This window comes from Euleptes europaea, chromosome 9 (genome assembly GCF_029931775.1).
Source record: "Euleptes europaea isolate rEulEur1 chromosome 9, rEulEur1.hap1, whole genome shotgun sequence".
In the NCBI taxonomy this organism is placed as follows: domain Eukaryota; kingdom Metazoa; phylum Chordata; class Lepidosauria; order Squamata; family Sphaerodactylidae; genus Euleptes; species Euleptes europaea.
The window spans coordinates 30,127,317-30,141,971 of record NC_079320.1 but is presented as its reverse complement, the minus strand read 5'-3'; positions in this window follow the sequence as shown (position 1 = coordinate 30,141,971).

Below are 14,655 nucleotides of genomic sequence, written 5' to 3'. Positions count from 1 at the left end.
GCTCAAAAAAATTATTTTGTGACACATTATAAAGTGGAGTGGGTTATTTATAGGGATACATATAGGAACTGAAGACAATTGTTAGAACTGAAGACAATTGTGTTTAAGAGCTCCATGGAGCTTACAATAAAGATAAGCCAAGCTGACCAGGGTAATGAAGAATATGAGGACAATTTTATATATATAACAAAATACATGCATGTTGTTTCTCTTTTAAAGGGCATGTGTGTGTGTGTGTGTGTGTGTGTGTGCGTGTGTGTGTGTATATAAATATAAATACATGCATGTTGCTTCTCTTTTAAAGGGCAACTGTGAGTGTGTTTGTGTGTGTGTGCATGTTGCAGCTAGTCCCTTTGATTAGCAGAGCAATGATTCCCCCCCTTCCATGTATTTTGAAGAGGCATAGAGCATTTAATACATTCATGCTCCATTTGTAATTCACATGGTGCCTGTGCAATTTGGCTTTGAGTATCTCTCACTTGAGTACAACTTGTTTCATGAGACACAATCCGAGGCAATCCTTTGCTCATACAGATCTCAGCATGTACCTCATTACCTCTGCATGTGTCCTGGAGCCTCTGCAGCAGCAGGAACATGTCTTGCAAGAAACCAGGGCAGGGGAACTGTCAGAGTAGAAGCACATGGTGCCTGGTTTCATTCAGCAGAAACAATCACTTCAGTGGAAGGCAACATTATAAATTACCTGGTAATGGTGGGGGACCTCAAGGTATGCTCCCTGCTCCTCTCCTTTGCTGAATGAAGTAGGGGGAGAAATGGGGGGAACAGCACATGGGGGGACAGCACATGGAAGTCACTTCTTGTTTCAGAACAGAAAGTGATGTCATGGCCCTTCAAAAATCTCTATGGTACAACCATAGGACATGTAAGGAATTTAATAAATCTTTATGGTTTTTTAAATTCCTGGAGTGTCATGAAACAGGAAGTAAGTTACAAGAACTCTCTGCATCACCATCCCCAGTGCTCCCAGGGATTTCCAGCAAAGAACTGTCATCACTAATTAAAATATACGACCAAGTTTGTAATCACAGGAGCTCCATGGCTCTTTTGAAGCTTACATGGGGCTCTGGATTACAGCAAACATGTTTTTTTGGTTCAGGATGTAGAGCTTTCCAAATATATGAATATTTGCTCTATTTTTAACTATGACAATCACCTACTCCTATCAGGAGTTGTTATGTTTAACTTGTCCAGTGAGGGAAAAGTAGAATGAGCATGCATAGATATATAATAATAGGTCAGAAAAAAACACCACACTACAAGTTCACCACTCAAGTTCTCCTTTCATTGTCTGTTGTGAATACAAAAAGGGATGTCTGACTCTGAAAGACAGTTCAAAATATGATCCAAAGTGATTAAAATAGCTTTGCTGAAGGATTCATCTATTACTACCTACATAATATGTGAATTCAGAAGAGGGAATAACCCTTTGTCTCCCTTGTGAGGTTTTTACCTGCAAGGGTTTAAAGGCATTCTTCAAATGCATGATAACATTGCCACATAATTCCCCTACAGTGTGTGTGTGTGTGTGTGTGTGTGTGTGTGTGTGTGTGGGATCTCCTTATGATGTGTATTTGGCTCCTACTATTGAAGTAATTCTTGAAGGAAAAAAAAAGATGTGATAAAGAATGTCTGACTGGCCCTAACATGACATAAAAACAGGCTAATGCACCTTTTAATCTTTTTTTTTAAAGCTTCCTATTATGTAAAACTATTTAGGAAGCATAGACTCTTGAGTATGAATATATTTAGGTTGAATAATGGTTTTAGTATCTACCTTGGTCACACAGAAAGTTTGATGTTTAGTAATTAATATAGATGAAGCTCAAGATGGTTATGAAAAGGCTAGTATTAATTCTGATTAATCAACCAGGGTTGCCAATTCGCACTTGGAAAATACTTGGAGATTTGGGGGTGTAGCCTTGGGAGGGACCTCAACAGGGTATAAGTCCATAGAATCCACCCTCCAAAGCAGCCATTTTCTCCAAGGGAACTGATCTTGGTCATCTGGATATCAGTTGGAATTCCAGGAGATCTCCAGTCCCCACCAGGAGGTTGGCAACTCTACCACCAACATTTATCTTAGCAAGAGTATATTGCAACAAAACCATATTTGACAGCTCCAGGATCATCAGACAGTGAGAGAAGAAGAATTTCTTGGAACAGCTAGCTGGCAGCCTCAGTGAGAGCCTCTATGTGAGGCTGGGCCTGAAAAGGCTTGGATTCACTAAAAAGAAGATTTGCAAACTGAGGAGCTTCCAGTTCAAGCTTCATGTTTACCTGCACCATCAATTTTAATGTCACTCTTATTTTCATTTTGGATGATATACCCACATATTCTGTAAACGATCAAGGAACTCCTATCCACGGATCACATTTAGGGCTGCTATTCCTCTGCAGAGAGCCAGGGATCCTCCACAACAAGTGGGCATTTACGTTCTGTTGCTCAGCTGCCCAGCAAGGGAGAAATGGCAGAAAACGTGTATGTGTGGGGGAGAATGTTGGCAGTGTTCCGGTGGGCTGACGACATTCTCCATGTGCCTAAAAGTGATGTCAGTGTACCACCAGGGACACTCTGGCACTGGGGCAATTTGTGGAATTTACCCAAATGCCAGAATGTCTCCAGCATCCCCTGGCAGCATGCTGATGTCACTGTTGGGTGTATGGGGAATTAGGTCAGTGCATCACTGGTAGCGTTGTGCATACTGATATACCTGAACCGAAAATAAACCTGAAATTAGCCGTTTCAGCAATATTCGGGTTTTGGGTAGACTGAATACCAAAACCTAGGAATCTGTTCAAAGCCGAATATGTGATTCCCGAAAAAGCCAAATAGATATTCCCCTTTTTCGCATTTTGACTATTTATATTTGCGTAGATGCACAGCTCTGTGCTTTCTCCCCATTTTCTGTCTTTAACTTGTTCTGTTAGGGCCCCATAGTTGGAGCCCATTTGAGGTAGCAGTCATGTAATCAGAGCCAACTTGGTCTGACAACCATTCAGTGGGTTGATCTGCAATTCTGCATCAAGCATAAGGGTTATTTAAAAGGTGGGGCTCACCCAGTCCCACCCAGAGGGATGTACACTCCAACTAAAACATGCCAACTTCTACAGCTGCTTACCAGGCTTCTGAAGAAGACTCCTCACCCATGCGGATGACCAGTCTTCATCACAAGACTTGTCTTGGTCATGACTTTGGCTGGCTCTGATATCACCCCCCGAAAACCTGCGGTCAACTAAAGGTTGCCCAAAGTAGAGGCTTTGGCTCCCTACACTGTGACCATCTCTTGAAATCAGATTTTTGATTACCATAATAAAAGACTGTTCACAAGATGTCATTTACCACCAAAAGAAAGGCTTCCGTGCCTTATTTTTCTTACATTTAAGCCTCTTTCCTCAGTTTGGAAGCTAATTTGCATGGATATCATACTATGCGCCCCACATATGAAAGGAGTCCCAGACTTTGAGGCACGCCTGCCAATCAGCTCTTTCCACCAGTCCTTGGCAATGCTGAACTTCTGAACCTGAAAACCGATGGCAGCTGGCTCACAAATGCCTGGAGGATGGGGGCAACCCCTTTGCTGGCCCTGTCCCAAAGTCCACAAAACTTTGGTGACCATCTAAGGAGAGTCCCTTGCAGCTACACTGCAAATCTTTTGTCAGTAGTGTCCATCAGCATAAACAATTAACTTTTCCTTCACAGGTGATTGTCTCTTGATTTGGTTGTAGAAGGTCAACACATTTTTAAACTGCAACAGCATTTGTACCAGTCAAATAATATTTCTGATTCGCACCTTGAACAATTAAACAGTGGACAAGCTTTATGTTCACTGCAGTTTAACCCTTTACCTGTGACCCCTACACACTACAAAATTTCTTTGCAGGATAATTGATAAACCACATCAGTCTTCCACAAATACGTTGTAATAAATCCTATTGATTTGATCAAAGTTATGTTTGAATAAAATTGCCTTGGATTGGTTGGATAGATAAGGGGAAACATATCAGAAATAGCAAGTCAGCATAGTTACTCCTTTGTTTTGGTGTACTCTTAAAAGCCAATTTATTAGTTTTCAGCAATGTATACATAGTTTTTGTTGATAATGCTTTCTGTCCTTTAGTTTCCAGTCATCCTTTTTTGAACTAATAAAATCCATCAAATTTTGTCAAAATCTGCACTGCTGACAATTTGTTTGATGGGGGAGATCCTTGCGTGAGACAGGATACATGATATAGTCTTTGATTTTCCTTCTGAATTGTCCCCTTGATTTAGTACTTCTGAATTCACTTGCTCTAACCACAAATGACTCCATTTTTTGCTTTCTTTCTCCAGTTCTTCTGGTTTGGATTTTTGGACTTTGTAATAGTTGTGCTATCCACAAAGATCACTACCTGAGACATTCAGGAAGTACCAGTTAGGTTTGTTTTCCACCGAGGACAAGCCTTTATTCAATCAATACATGTAATTTTTAATTGTAAAATCTAGGGTTCCTGGTATTAATCTCTATATGACAAGGCTCATAGCGGGTATTGATTTCGTGACATGGATGAACATTCTGTCTTTACTACCCAAAATAATGGAACTGGAAAGCCACTAAATATTTGACCCTAGAAGGGAACATTTTAAGTTAATTGTGCTGAATTGGACTGCTTACAGTGCAAGCCTAAACACAGTTACATAAATCTAAATCTATTGAAATCAATGGGATTGGAAGGGGGGAACTCTGCTTAGGACTGTACTGGTAATGTAGCACTCCAAGAGCATGAAAGCGAATTTCCCGTTATTCAAAGAGGCATGCTTTCTCTCTAACTAAAGTTCTGGCCTGATTGAATTCTTGATATCCTTGTTTGGAACTATATGCTGGTGAGTGTGTGTGTAGGTGTATGTGTGTAGAATATGTAGGCTTTAAGAAACATGCTGCATAGATTTAGTTATCTTTGTCAGTCAGGTGCCTAAGAGTGCAGGGTAATCAAGCAGGTACTGAAGCATACAATTCTGCTTAATTCTACCACTAATCCTTTTTCAATAATCTTGAATAATTTCCTTTATTTATTCTGCTGTGGGTGTCTGGAGACCTAAAGCTCTCTCCAAGCAGAAAAAAAATTATGCACACATCACTGACATTTTCAGCTGGAAGGAAGCATTTTATCGCTATTCATCTTTCTTCACATCAACCCTAATTCTTTTCAGTGTTTTGCAGCTGGTACCTGTTCTCACTAAGATACAACATCAAACTGGTTTTTTTTCCCTGTTAGAGATTCAGATACATGTTATTGTAAATATGATCTCTAAGTTCCTGCATATATCTTTACAACCCCCCAATATATGTGTGCTGCACCTAGATATGAGTTTTCTCTCATTTGAAAGATAACTTTAAAGAACAAAGAATGGTTTTATGTTATAACAAGATGGGGATCTCATATCAGTGACATTATAATTAATGGAAGGCTGAGTCAAAATGTTTTCCCCTGTTTGTTCCGTGCCAAAAACACAGCTTCTTTCAGCGATTTTTGGTACTCAGTGCCAACCAACTAGTGTAGGCTCAGTGCTGATCTTCTCTGACTAGTTTCCTTCTTTGTTCTCACTAGCCTGCAGGAGCTCTTACAGCAAAGCGGAGTTCAGGCACCATCTTCGATTTGTAGTTTTAAGTTAATTTTCAATGCTGATTTTATGATTATGATTTGTATTATTTGTTGATGTGATTGTTGGATTTTAAACTGATGTTACCCGCCCTGAGCCGGCTTGCTGGGGAGGGCGGGCTACAAATGCGAAAATAAATAAGATAAATATCCTCAGTCTCATTTGCCCACAAAGCCCTTTAGTTCCGTAGGCTGTGGCAACCTAGTGAGTTTGTCACTGATATGATGTTATGTCTTAGGTAATGACAACAAAGGTACGTGTAAATAAATCTGTTGAACCAAAGCAGTCTTCAGAGGCACATAGAAAACATTGCAGTAATCCACCCTAAAGGTGATCAGACCATGAATAACTGTGGCCAGATTCTGCTTATCCTAGAATGGCTGCAGTTTGCCATATTGACCAACGTTGAACAAAAGTGAAACATGCCCACATTGGTGACCTCTGTCTCCATCTACAAGCACAGATCTAACAGCTGTGTATTTAAAAGGGTGTTGTTCGGGGTTGTTGTTTTTGTGTTTTTGAATGGCTTGTGGGCCGTAATAGCCGTGTATCTGTTTTTTCAAGGGGAGTGCAGAAGAAACATTGGTCATCAATGTTGTTATGAAAATATAAGAAAAAACAAGGACCATGGAAGAAAAATACAAATCCACATATTGCAATATTGAAATAATAAACAAGTTGTTGCAAAACTGCTATAATTAACAGCACATATGAAACAAAGATATTGTGATGACACTTCAGACTGTATACTCATTTTGAAACTTCTTCAAAAAACATTCATGGGGATCACTTCTTAAAACGTAAATTAGTTCCTAGGAGCAAATTACTGTAGGAGGGAGATGAATTTTAACCATTGTATAGTTTTATTTTAAAAGTTAATCCCATTTAATTAAACCCTCATACATATAAAGAAACCTAGGTTTCCAACATGATGAATAGAAGCTGACTCATATCTGTGAGGGTTTTAACTAGGATGGCAGTTCAGTAGTGAAGATTCTGCTTTGTGTACAGAAAGTCCAAGGTTAAATCACCAGTTAAAAGGTTCAGGCAATACATTATTTGAAAGACCTTCTAATGAGACCATGGAGAGCCACTGCCAGTCAATAGAGACAGTACTAACCTGTTACATGAAAGGTGTCTCAGTATATAGACTCAGTATAGGTATATAGGGAGGCAAAAACTTTTGATGTGAAAGAAGGTTGTTTGCTGAGAGTCTCTCCTACCAATTGTTATCCTTTATTGACCCTCTTGATAACTGTTTCAACTGAATTCTTTTAACTCCATTTCTGGGAATAGTTAATCAGGGATCCACGGTGATGACAAAACACCACTATGCATCTGTATCATATATAGCCCATGAAAGACTATTGTAGAACAAAAATGTGTCATATGTTTGTTTTTGCCACAATTAATGAATGAATTAATGTGGCTGCCCTTCAGTGATTTGTAGAAATCTTGTTACAAAAAATCTGCATCCATAGGAAGAACAAGTTGTCATGGATATGGCCAGAAATATAGGGGTACCATTGCTGGACTTGACCAAAAAATTATAATAATAGAAAATGTCTCTATGCACAGAAACAGAGCTGGCCTGGGTTCTCAGTGAAGCATGCCAAAAAAACTCTTTTCAGGGGTGACAACTGTATAGTATAATCCCCACCCCAAGCTTGGTCAACTGTGATTTTTTTTTTTTTTTTTTAGAAGATCAGTGAAGTCATTTTTATTCCACCAGGTATTCTGAGAATTCCTGTCTTAATGTGAACTGCTGCTTAGATTTTGTATTTGTGTTTCCTTAATGAATTGTCTTTTATGTCTTATGATTATATTTATTGCATCTTACTTTAGGGCCCTTGAGACCAAAAAGAAGCCTATAAATTTAAATAAAAACTTAAATGGCAAATGTATACAAAATGCAGCTATAAACATGTAGTGCACCTTTTTCCAGCATTCTATTTTTTATGGAGAAATGGTGCAGTATAAATTTTTGGCTGACTTTAGTGTAAATTTTAAAGCATGAAATGTATCTTTAATGAGCCTTGCACTAACAGCTGTAAAATATTCCAAGGTGTGCATCTGAAAATTATTGGCGCTCTTCTGATATGAGTAATGTATCTGAATATACCCAACATTTAAGCCTTGCTGACTGGTAATCTTTCACATGTTGTGATTTATTGCTATATTTAAGGGAGATGTTATGATCAAGGCTTTGCGCTTTTCATATTAAGAAGGAGGGAGGAGAAGTCGACAATCTGATGTTCATTAAGTTGCAATCTAGTGGTCAGTTTCATCTCTTTAATTAAGACTCATAATTTACAGTGGATTGCAGCCTAAGCAATTAACAAAAATTAGAATTCTGTTAAATCCAAATGAAGTAGATTGAAATTAGTAATCTATATAATACCCATGATCTTGAAGACAACAGTGGAATAGATCATCTTAACCAGATTCCAGATTTAGTAGACTTTGAGTAATGAACCATGACTGTGGTTTCAGAGGCTGGGAGTAAGACACAAACTGCCATCCATACTGCAATAATACTCAAACTCTACTCATAGATAAACTACAAACAGTAGCCATCTGTACATATGGCAAACACATGTATAGGCACAATAGGTATAGTGGGAAAGTGGGGCTGAATGTGCAAGCACTGCCTCCAGTTATAATCTTATATATTTTCCTCACAGGGGTGCAATGCACACAAACTGTCTCCATTCCTGTGAGTGGGACTGATGATGACTGGAAAAGTTGAAATACACAGATCATAATCACCAGGATGGACCCTGTGTGTATACAATTTGTACACACCTAGGGTCTCTCCATCATATGTTGGAAGGGCAGGATGAGTGTGTTTGCCTGTGAGAAGGGTATGGCCGACACACTTGCTTCCATTCCAGCTCTGTGCCCTTTGTCAGGGGTAGGGCTGTTGGGAAAAAAAATGGGTACAGTTCGGCTTTGGCAAAATTTGGCCCTTTTAAATTCGGGCCGTGCCGAAGTCTGAACTCCCTCGCTTCGGATCCGCGAAATTCGGCGCGAGATCCGGAGTTCAGGGGAAAATTCGCCCCCCTGTGCGCCTTCACGGGGCTTCCCTGAAGGCGCGCGGGGGCCCTTTAAACAGATCTGCGCCTAACAGCTGTTAGGCGCAGATCTGTTCCCCCCCCCCGCGCACCTTCAGGGAAGCCCCTTGAAGGCACGCGGGGGGAGGGGGGAGCCTGACGGTTATGCTGCTGCGCCGAACCCTGAATTTACTTGCTGAACACCCCGAAGTCGGGGAATTCGGCTCCCCCATTTTCTGCCCTTTTTGGAATTCGGTTTTTCCCGAACCGGAAACCGCCGAATCAGGGGAAATTCGGCAGTTTTTCAGTTTGGGATGAACCAAATTGACAGCCCTAGTCAGGGGACGACTATGACTGATGCCACACAAGATTCCCCCCCCCCCCGTGGTGGTTATGTAGCCAGTGCAATTTTGCTTAATTCACATCACAGGGAAATCCAATTTAGCCTTATTAGCCATGATTTGCTTTTCAACCCAGATGTGGATTGCATTCTTCCCTATTGCCACGCTGCCTTCTTGATTCTCCACCCACCTTTTAAAAAGTTTTGTGGGCATATAGCAGTGTTTAAGAATAGCATAATTGTACACTTAAAAAAACAACCACACATTTGCATAGTGCTGCTACCGAAAATTCTTTGGTAATGCTAATTGCCAGAAGGTACTGGAGTGCCATTGTGGTTATATATATTGAAAATTAACTGGCTTCCTACCGCATGTGGAAAGGGGAGAGAACACTTTAGGAACTTTTCAAATGCTAATGTAGATGGCAGAGAAAAGTACTTGCCATTTGTATTATGATGTCCTCAATTTAAAAAAAATCTCAGTTTTGTTGGTGTCAGCAATAACATCAAGGCTGTCTGTGAAAATGCATATGAAGGGAATGAAAGGGGCATTTCCTTTCATTCAGACACAAGGTATAAATTCCCCTCTGGACACCTGAAAAAGATCGTCCCAACAACACTTTTAGGTTAAAAAACCCTAGTTTTTAGTGGAAAAAACAGTCTGTTCACAATTTGTGCAGGAATGGGGGGTGATGTGTGAAAACAAACAAAAAAGTGTGTGACTAAGGCTGATAAAATGGGGGGGGGGAACCTCTGTGTGGAATCAGCTTATGTTGTGGCCAAGGAGGATTAGTGTATTGGCTAAAATGGGTGAAATGCATATGTTGCCATTGCATTATATAAACATTCTCTCTGGTACCTGGGCCCATGGCAAGCACATATAATTGGTCACCATTCAAACTGGGTTGAAAACAAACCACAGTTTGAAATAAGCTCAAATCATCCTCATGTGTGTTTGCTCCATTGTTTGGGTGATCTTGATTTACCCTTTTGTTTAAGGTTAAATTTCTATAGCAAGGAAAGTGGATACCTGTATAGACATATTTTCATTGCCATTTGCCTCAAGAAATATCCATGTGAAAAGTAAAACCTATATTCAAGAGTTTTGAAGACATTGAATTCCACACTGCCACTGTTCTTTTTCTCTAGAACAAGAGAAGTTGTGATTTTAATAGAAATGTAAAATCATATAATATTTGCAACTGTGCTTTTTGAAGTGCTGGTGAAACTTTTCTTTTTTTTAAACTTCACACAACAGAAACAACCCTGCCTTCTAGAGCAAGAGATGTAGCTTTGATGGAAAGAAGAAAAATGTTTTCATAAAAGAACCAATCTTAAGGTAACAGCAATGTATAAGAATCCAGTGACATAGTACATAAATCTTTACAACTCAACAGTTTCTTATGTCTTGGGAAAAAAGGGAAAGCCCATTAAAATCACAACCCTTGCTTGATATGAAAGCGCTCAAAAATGAGAGCTTGAGTTTTGAACAGCGCAATTCTTTGTGCATGTACTTCAAAGTTTTAATCTAAATTCTGATTCAGAACTGCATAAATTACTGTTGTAGAACTATGTCTGTTGCATGAAGCTTAAAAAGAAAATACAAGTTTTCTAACAGAAAATGCCTCAATCTATTCCTTTCTTGATTTTTACATATAAAAAGAAGCGGCTATTGTTATCACTTAAATCAGAAGTCTGGGAGAAACCATGGGGAGAATAAACAACTGGGGGACTTTCCCAATCTCTCACATCAGGTTACTGTAAGCTTGTAAGGACATAGCAAGTCAGATGCCCTTTCTCCCCCCATTCTCTCTCCCCCCCCCATTTAACTGCTGGTCTGATGGCCCAGGCTAGATCTCGTCAGATCTTAGATGCTAAGCAGGGTCAGCCCTGGTTAGTATCTGGATGGGAGACACCAAGGAATACCAGGGCTGCTGTGCAGAGGAAGGCACTGGCAAACCACCTCTGTTAGTCTCTTGCAATGAAAACCCCAAAAGGGGTCGCCATAAGTCGGCTGAGACTTGACGGCACTTCACACACACACTGCTGCCTTCAACATTCCAACTTTGCTGGGGCAGACAGTCTGTGATAATAGGGAGGCATTTCCAAACAAATGAATGAGAGGACTGTGTCACATATATGTATAAATAACATCTCAGTAATTCCATGATTGCAGGATCCTAAAATTGGGTAGCATATAAGAGCGACTTAGTTATTCATACTTAATAGTGACAATATTCCTTCACAATTACATTTTTAACTAGAAGGACATTGGTATGGCTCAGTATCCTGCACCTTCTACACCCACCAGCCATGAAGCAATTATTGAGTATAATCATTAAGGCCCTTTATACAGTGTTGGGATTTTAATGTTCTTTTATGAACAATGCAACTGTCATCAAAGACTGCTTTTTAAAAAATTCTGGTGTTTAAATAGTCGTTTTTAATAAGAGGGACATAAAGCTCTTGGGGTATCAGACTGGAAAATATGGAGGATACACCTGGGTCTGCACCACCATCATGACTACAGGAGGAGGGGATTGCTGGTAGCTGCCAGCTTACATATGTGCTTTCCTGTCACCAGTGTGGTTGCCAGAGGGTAGTTATGTCCCACTGCAGTAAGGATCAGGTGACACAATGGGGGGGTGGTTCTATAAAACTTTGGAATCTGGTCAGTCTGCTCGATCTGAGCCACTTATTGCTTGGTAAAGGTGGCCCATTGGTCTTCCCACCAGACAATCTGTTAGCACTTCTAGACTTGATGAGGGTGCTCTTTAAAACAGGGGTCCCTAACGTGGTTCCCTTTTGTGCCATGGTGCTTGCCAACACCTTTCCTGGTGCCTACCCTATGTTTTAAAAAGTGGGTGGGGCCAGGTGGGGCTCTCGTCCAGCAGGGCTGCTAATTGTCCACTGGAGATTTGATTGGCTGTGCAGATTAAAATAACTTTGTTTCAGTGGCAGCTACCACCAGTGTTGGTTTTTATTATCTTTAACATCTCTTTCCCAGTATATTTTTAAAATTACTCTCCTCTGCTGCACTTTAGCGACCTCTGTGTATGTGGCTCTGCCTCCTGTGGTGGCCATTTTGTGGTTGTGCCCATCAGTCTCTGTCTGAATTCCAAAGGTGACCACAGGCTCAAAATGGTTGGGGACCTCTGCTTTAAAATGTGTCTCAAGTTAAAATTTATTACGCAGGCAGAAGATTCAAGACATTCTTTCACTGCCATCGCAGATCACATGGGTATTGGAGAAGACAGGAGTGGATAACAAATGAGAATGAAGGAGGATAGACATTTGATGGATGCAAGAAGCCACTGCACTATTATAGCTGGCTGTAGAATTCTAGAGACTGAAGTGGCTTCTTAAGGGTAGAATAATGCATGTGTTCTACATCAGCAATGGTGTGTAATATCATTGTCCTAGGCTATTGCATACACTATGATATCTCCATGTTCCTCATTTCTTTTTCTGTTGTTACAATACCAATCCAAAACCTTGAATGGAATCAAGGAAAATGTTTGGTTTGATAGCTATGAAAAACATTCCAGGCATTCAAGTCAAAAAGTAGCCTCAAAACAACCAGAGAAAGGATTTACCTGACTAGCATACTATCTCAGGCATACAGATTGTTTACTACAGAAGAATTAAGCACTCTGTTATGCTTATATTCTTCTGAGGCATTTTACTGTTTTGATCAAAGCATTAAAAATCCCTCAATATATAGCCATATATGTTAATGGTAACTCATTCCAAACAACTGATCTTAAAAAGAAAAAAAAAACAGATGGTTAAAAATCAGCTGGCTGTTCTTCTAACAGAAAGCACTGGATTACAAGCAGGTTTTAGAATGGATTGTAGAATATAAATGCAAATTCTTTTTGTTAGACTTGGGCAACAACCCTGCATACATTTAGGCTGCCTAAACCCAGTTGACTTCAGCAGCCTAGTGCTGGGCAAGATATTTGCACTGTAGGAAGAACTGAACAGCTACATTTGGATACATTGTGGTGACTTTATTCTCTGATGACAAAACTATACAAAAGCTGTGGCAACTGTCTTCGACAAAAGGTTCAGTTGTTTTATATCAATAAATGTTATATAAATAAATAGGGATGGAAAGATTTTGGACAATGTTTGTGTTTCTGTCCTAGTTCTTAACATTTACCTCTTCTGGAAATAAGAGAAGTTGGGTTACATTGTTTTACAGAACATAGACATGAAGCTGCCTTACACTGCGGTTAAGGGGAGACATGATAGAGGTCTAGACAAACTGCAAACTGACAAGACACAGGGACCAGACGGTATTCATCCTAGAGTTCTTCAAGAACTCAAATGGGAAATTGCTGAACTCCTAACAATGATATGTGACATGTCCCTTAGATCAGCCTCTGTACCAGAGGACTGAAGAATGGCCAGTGTAACACCCATTTATAAAAAAGGGTTCCAGGAAAGACCCAGGAAATTACAGGACAGTTGGCTTACTGTCTGTTCTAGGTAAATTGATGGAAAGCATTATTAAAGATAGAATTGTCAAGCATATAGAAGAGCAAGGCCTGCTGAGCAAAACCCAACATGGCTTCTACAAAAGTACTACTAAGCTATTAGAGTTTTTTTTTGTAAGTGTCAAGCATGTGGACAGGAATGAGCCTGTGGACATTGTGTATTTGGATTTCCAAAAGGCTTTTGACAAAATCCTCCACCAAAGATTGCTAAGCAAACTTCATAGTCATTGGATAAGAAGACAAGTCCTCCTATGGGTTGAGAGCTGGCTGAAAATAGGAAGCAGAGAGTAGGAATCAATGGTCAGTTCTCCCAATGGAGGTATGTGAGCAGTGGAGTCCCTGAGGGATCTGTGTTGGGACCGGTGCTTTTCAACCTCTTCATTAGTGACCTGGAGTTGGGGGTGAACCCCAAGGTGGCCAAGTTTGCAGATGACACTAAATTATTTAGAGTGGTTAAAACAAAATTGGACTGTGAAGAGCTCCAAAAGGATCTCTTCAAACTGGAGGAATGGCCAATAAAATGGCAATTTAGATTCAATGCAAGCAAATGTAAAGTGATGTATATTGGGGCAAAAAAATCTCATCTTCACATATAGACTGATGGGATCTATTCTGGAAGCGACAAACCTGGAAAGGGATCTTGGGGTGGTAGTGGATAGCTCGATGAAGATGTCAACCCAGTGTGCGGCTGCTGCAAATCCCATGCTGGCCATAATTAGACGAGGAATAGAGAATAAAACTGCTGCTACCATCCTGCCATTGTACAAATCTATGGTGAGACCACACTTGAAATACTGTGTACAGTTCTGGTAACCACACCCCAAAATAGATATTGCAGAACTTGAGAAGGTGCAGAAAAAAGCACCCAAAATGATCAAGGAGGTAGAGCAACTGCCCTATGAGGAGCGGTTAAAACACTTAGGGCTGTTTAGCTTGGAAAGAAGGCGATTAAGGGGAGTTCTATAAAATTATGCATGGTGTGGAGAGAGTGGACAGGGAAAAGCTTTTCTCCCGCTCTCATAATACTAGAATGTGGGGTTATCTGCTGAAGCTGGAGGGTGAGAGATTCAAAACTGATAAAAGGAAGTATTTCTTCACACA